The sequence below is a fragment of the Nelumbo nucifera genome, chromosome 3 (assembly GCF_055504915.1).
Source record: "Nelumbo nucifera cultivar China Antique chromosome 3, China Antique-T2T, whole genome shotgun sequence".
NCBI lineage: Eukaryota > Viridiplantae > Streptophyta > Magnoliopsida > Proteales > Nelumbonaceae > Nelumbo > Nelumbo nucifera.
The window spans coordinates 18,844,136-18,851,325 of NC_142651.1; positions in this window are offsets into that span (position 1 = coordinate 18,844,136).

The window sequence follows — 7,190 nt, forward strand, 5'->3', positions numbered from 1 at the left end:
CCAGAGCACCAGGCCAGCCAAACGTACCCGACACCAAGGACGTCCATATCCAAGGGCGACGCACCTGACTGATTTGGGATCTGACGCCTGACAGCCGCATTTCAAACGGCTTCCTGCCACCGCCACCTGCAACCGTCGTCACTTGCCGCAGAGACGGCTCCGACAAAAGGAACAGTGGCGGTTCTGTCCGGCCAGAGGAAGTGACACCCGAACTGGCAGGAGTTCAGAAGTAATCATGCCCGACCTGACGGAGGCCTGGAAGTGAGTGCGTGAGGTGGTTATAAAAGGCTTCTACCCCCCAGGAACGAGGTATGCTAACTTTCGCGCTATCTGGTTATTCTTGCCTTTGAAAGATTCTAATTTGAGCTTCGGAGCCCTTACGCCGGGTTCTCCCCGGAGCTTCTCTTCCCCTTCCGTTTCAGGTCCCTGTTACTCAGTTCAGAGGCAAGATCATCGACAGCTAGGACCGGCCAGATTGTGCATCATCAGAGCCTATTGTCAAAAAGCAAATAGATATATCAGGGTCCGTTTGGTTCATGATAATAGGAGTTTAAAATCGGAATTGAAATAGTGGTTGGATGGAATGGGATTGCAATTTCTGGTCATTGCAGAATGGCATTGTTCTATTTGAGGTAATGGTCATTCTGGCCTCCCCTCCTTGGGAATGAGAATCTCATTCCAGTTAGGGATAGAAATAGAGAGGGTTTTACCTGACCCACCTCCCAATCCGTATCTGCCCCAAAATCTATAGTGGATTGGATTTTGAGAATTTAAACTCTTTCCTTACATGAAAATACAAAATCCTCCCTGACCTGTCCTCCCCAAATTCAAGAGTAAGGCAAGTCGGGTTTAGAACCTGCATATAATTTCTTATTATCTTTTGATATATATAAACAACAAACAAATAACAAAATTTTCAATTATTTGATTAAGACATATAAAATCATATAAATTATTAATTATTCTTTACATAAAATTCAAAATATTATTAAATTCAATACCTAATACATTAAGTTTATATACTTTAATTCTAAACCCTATTCTCCCCTCACGCAATCACGCAATAGGAGTGGATACCCATCAGGTAACGTAGAATTTGTCACCCCCTTATGGCATACTTTATGGAATTCAATTCTAGTTCCGATTTCAAGGAATTTCGACTTTGATTCAGATCAGGCCACAAGACAAACAGACCCTCAGTGTTTTTGCCAACGAGATTTGGCTGTAAATGGTTTGACTCATTGTTCAGAAGGAAAGCAACACAATAAACCTTGATATGACTATGGATAACCCAGCCCAACATGCTAACACTAGCTTCGGTATCGGTCTGGGCCAAGTATATCAAAAGATCCTACGTGAGTCCATAGGACCCATGAACACATCTTTGCTTGGGCCTCATAACTTACCACATGTCCACAATGGAGATTTAATGCTGGGAAATAAATTTTCTTTAAGACATTGTTGTAGCTGTGCTATTTGTTGCGTTATTTTCATGGTTTGGAAAAGGAATGTTCACACGCTAGCTCATGATCAGAAAATAAGGCATGTGGCCATGCACTGATGGTTTTTCTGACATGTGAGCCATGTACTGATGATGGTTGAGGACCCTCTCTTGGGATGGATCCATCCATTCAATGATCTGTCCTGATCCTCGAAATAAACGACAAATGGAAAATTTTGAGGGCCCCATACAGAAAGACCTTTCCTGTGTTCTAGAAGCAAAATGGTGATGGGCTGGACTCGTAGTTGCACTTCATGTCCGGTGGCCTGGTTCGGCCCTGATTATGTTCCCATCTTCGGCTATAAGGTAGAATGGAGAAAAGCACTCCATAAGTCATTAAATTCGACTTAAGAGACCAAGCTTGCTTAGCTAATCGGATGCAAAGAAAATGGATGAGAACTTGAGATTCTTCACCCAGTTAAAATTGGATCGAATATGGATATAGCACTATCCAAGCTAATATGATCCAACTCGTGTAATTACGGGAAATTGGTATAACACTGATAGAGCAGATGCACGTGAGCCTGCAGTTCCAAGGATTTGATCTTACACTCCTTATATTTAGAGAGGTGCCAACTGCCAAGTGACCATCTCAACAAAGTAAAATAATCTATGCTACTGGAAAGACATGATAATAAAAGAGCCTTGACCAAATTAAACCCCTGTGAATTTTTATAAAAATAACTTAATTGATTATCATCTTTATTACAAATTTTTCCGATATCATAGTTGAACCCCTTTGACAAATTATTTCTACTAGCGAGTCATAATTATTATTTTCAACTCACTTTATCATATATGACATAAAAAGCTAGAAACTATTTTTAGTTTAATTTATTAATAATATATAGTATTTTGATTATTTTTATTTTTATTTATTAATACTATTTTATATCAAATTTCAATATGAATATGCCATAAAACAAATGGATAAGCTTCAAATTAAATTCAAATATTAACGAATCAAAATTGGATGTGGGCCTTTTCAATCCAATCCAATCTGGTTGGAACCCTAAAGTGAAGCCATCATTATTTTTTCATGGGTTTGGTGTGTGTCGAGTTGGATTAGCTGAATGTAATGGTTGTTTGGTGGGTTACGGAATCAATGATGAGGTTCCAAGTCATTAATAAATTTATGAGCCCCACTGTGAAAGATATGGGTCCTATGTATTTTATTACTGGTGTATAACCTTATCATTGGTTCCACAGCCCGCTGAATAATCATTGCATTCAACTAATCCTTGCTTGAATTCTTGAGAATTGAGGCAAACCGTCTTTTACTATTATTTCCTTAATTTGCCCATAAATACCAATTTTTCAACTTTTTTACACAGCCACAACATTAGATGCACTTAATTGAACTGTGGAGACCAACTCCTCCTGAACCCCAAACGGTGAATATATGCTCCTTATATATAGAGTATTAGAAGCATTTCCCATAAATAATAATATAGAAATATGGGAAATGTTCTCGATGTACGGTTGAAACATGCTGAGGTCAGTGTGAGAAATACTTTGTGAGGAGTAGATCCGAACTCCCAAATGGTTTGACAAACTCGATTGAATTGTATTGTATCTTTCATTCAGCAACACGTTTATAATTAATTCATTAGGCTCAGTTTGGAAAGAATACAAACACAAATATGTATAATGTTAATACATACAAAATAATACAAAAACATAAAGTTTTGCATTTTAGATATTTGTATTTGTACTCCTTTCAAACTGAGCCTTAGCTCCTCACTTGCTCTTTCAAACACTCAAATTTGAAAGTCACAGAAAGCCAAAATAGAGGTGGTGAATGTTAGTATTGAATATTATGTATTATTAATTTATATATTGGTATTACTGTTAGCTAATGTGATATATATCATTTATTGACATGTAGCAAGGAAACTGAGCTAAGCAGCTTTCTTAGCTAGCTGTAAGCTCTAATTTCCATGACCTCAAGTATAATTCCTAGCCCATTTAACTAATCAACCTCGAGCCCAGCTAAAGCCTGCTTTATCTTGGTGATTTCTATTCAATTTATATGTTAATTAAATATTATAAATACAAAATTTTTATTTTAGTTTCTATTTCCTTTTAATGACGGTGAACAATGAGATTTAGGATCCATTTGGTTCATGGAAATAGGGGTTTGGAATCATTATTAGAACCGAAATAGGCCATGCCGATTCTAACTGTTTAATTGGGTAGAATCTGAATTTCATTTTCATTTTTGATGGAATGGCATTCCCCCATTTGAGAAAATGGCCATTTCCTCCTCCTCGCATGAGAATGAAATCTCATTCCAGCTTATTTCAATTTTCGATCTGATTTCTGTCTGAACCAAACAGACTATGGGAATAATTGACCATTCCGATTCTGTTTCTAACTGTGAACCAAAGGACCCTTTGATTTTAATTTTTAAAAATTTACCATAAAATCCATTAAATGCCAAGAAATAAATTAAAATGACATATATTAAAATAATAAAAAATCATATAATTTTTTAGGTGGGATCTTCGGGTATAGACATCAAACTCCCATACCAATGACCCAGTGATTGATAACTTGTGGTGGTTAATTAGCACCCCTCCAACTCCAATATAAGAGGCATGGGTGGGGATCATGCGACCATTTATGACCCGGCCCAAACCCACACCAAGCCCGCACATAATGCAGGCTGGGCCCTAGTCAAGCAAACCCTAAGCTTGGACAGACTGACAAGGCCCAAAAGTTGCAATTATCTTATAATTCCTTACCATATATATAGTATAATATATTAATGGGTTGGACTATGATATGATATCTGAAAAAATTATGATGAATCAATTAGAATCATAAACATAGTAGTCAATTAGGTGTTATTTATCAAAATTCATAGATGGATTTTGATTGGTCAAAACTCTTTCCATACCATATCTTTTTCGTATCATAGATTTTTCCTATATTAATATACAGACAGTACATTTTTATATAGTTTTTTGTATTTTTTATTATTTTTTTTATTTTAAACCCATAATTTTATTAAGCAATACAGGCAAACCTGGATGCTCGGCCTAGCCTAGGCAGCCCTAAAGATTATTCCATACATTGTCAAAACCCAGCCTATGATCATCCTTATATCCAACTTGTGGAACTACAGGCTCTCCCCAATCTGACCAATGGATCCCATGTGCACCCTACTTTGTATCCACCCCTGTTCCTCTAGAATGCAAAAGATGCAAAATTTTATTTTTTTTTTCTTTTTTATTTTACCTCTTTTTACCAAATCTGGTCTTGATTCCAGAGCAAACTCCATTTAACTATGAATTAAGGGCCCGTTTAGTTCACAGGAAGAGGAATCTGTAATTAGAATCAGAATGGCCTTTGGTTGGGTGGAATGAGAATTCCCCCATTTGAGGGAATGACCATTCCCTCCCCTCTCTTAGGAATGAGACCCATTCCAACTGATTCTAATTCTAATTTTGATTTTCATTTGAACCAAACAGACTATTAAAATAGATCCTCAAGTTCTGAATTTCTAATTCCAAGATATTTCTATTCTGGTTCTAACCAAGAACCAAATGAATCCTTACTTTCACCCCTTTCACAAAATAGGTACATTTGCTTTGTCATGATGAATGTTAAAAGTTAAAACCACCCTCATCAACTCATCCAACATATAGAAATTGTCAAACAAACAAAGATGCATGGTGTAAATTTATAGACAGTAGCCAACTTTGATGGGTCATAATCATCTTGCTCCTAATGTTTGAAAGAGAGGCAACAATGAATAATGAGTGTGGAAACTAAAGTATTATATTTATCATAAGAAGGACATGTAAGAGGACAGGATTTCAAAGTGATTTCCCCCCATCACTATATTTAAGTTAACAGGGCCCTGAAAGTGAAGCCTCCTACTACACTATAGCCGGGGCCCGGGATTCGCTGCCAACAAAGTGCATCGGGAAAATTTCCACGAGGGGTCTGTCTTATTTTATATCGATCGCCTTCCTACTTATAGTAATGGGCCAGATTACCATAGTCCATAGACTCCATACCTTCAGAAAAGAGAATCAATTGGCTGATCATTCGGCCGGCCGATCACATCCACATAGAGGATTCCTATCTCCCAATGGGACTCACCCTTCAGACATCGTATATCTTTTTTCTTTTTTATTTATTTATATTTGGAGTGCCACAAACGCCCACAAACCACGAACACTCAGATTCAGTACTCACATAGTCACAGTTACTTGTATCGGAAATATTTCTATATTTCTATATTTTTATTTATGAAGAAATAATTTTAATGAGAAATATAGGCAACGCATTGTAGAATTCTAAAAAATTGCAGTCCCCTATAGTCTACTAATAGCCTTTCCATAAACTGCACTCTGTTTGTGGATTTGGCAATCTATTCGGCGGGGTTAAGAATTCTGAAATAGGCTGAATAGTCATTTTCCCTAATTTTAATGTACAGCTACAAATGGTTATGAATAAGGTGCAAACACCCTTTATGAAGACTGAATCCAATGTCATCATCCACCCAGCAAGTGGGAGTAGTGAATTGGGATCACCTGCCAACAAATGATATTCCAACACTCTCTCAACATTATCTGACACAGCACATCTCACCATGAGATTAAGACCCACCATGTATGAGATGTGTGGTGCTTGATCATACAGGAGGGTGTTGGAATGTATTTTCCGGATTCAGCGGAAGTAGGCAAATTGTATCATGGGCAAGCCGGTCACAGGCCAGGGGAACAGTCATTAAAGGTAGGGCTGTTCACGGGTCGGGGTGGATTGATTTATTCATGTTTTTCCAACCAATTCGACCTGTTCGGGTTACCTGAAATTGAAACCGAAGTCGACCCTGTGTTAAGAAAAACTGACTTGATCGGTTTGAGTCGGTTTGGGTCGGTTTTGACTCTACATTCCCAAACGAAACCATCATTTCCTTAATGTTTTGTGGCCCATCCATGGATCCAATTGTGGAGGGAGCAGAGTTTGAGAGACAACTTAGTTAAGTAGGTTGTAACTAGGATAGAGACAACTTAATTAAGTAGGAATTAAGTAGGTTGTAATTACTAACTAGGAACTAACTACTAAGTCAGTTCGATTCGGATCAATTTCGGTTTTCACACATGAAAACCAAAACCAAACCGAATTATCGGTTTATAATTTTTTATAACCTGAAACCGACTGTGCTGAAGAAAACCCGACCGACTCGGATTAGGTCGGTCCGGGTCTTCTTATGAACAGCCCTAATTAAAGGCAACGTGTTCAAATCCAAACCATAGATTAGACAAGAAAGCTGCATCATTCCTGGTTTTCTGGGTTTATCTAATAGTTTAAGCGTTCTGAAAGGAGTTCACATCTACGCCTCATATGGGGCGCCCCACAATGTCCCACAGCACATCCCTGCTGTGTATTGAAAACACGATGATGTCATCATTGGGAAATGTTCTCAATACACGATGGGGATGTGCTGTGGGACCTTATCAGACGCAGATTTGAACCCTTCTGATAGCCAAAACCGCAAATTGGGAAAGTGTATACCTGTTTGTGCTCTTTGATTTTGCTGGTTCAACCGCCTAATTTGATCCGGTTTACAGAAAAATGGTTGGCTGATGGTTTAACCACCTGCTGTTCCACTTTCACATATTTGAATCTTTAGGATGTCAAGTGGCCACGGCCATCGGCACTCGGGCATTCA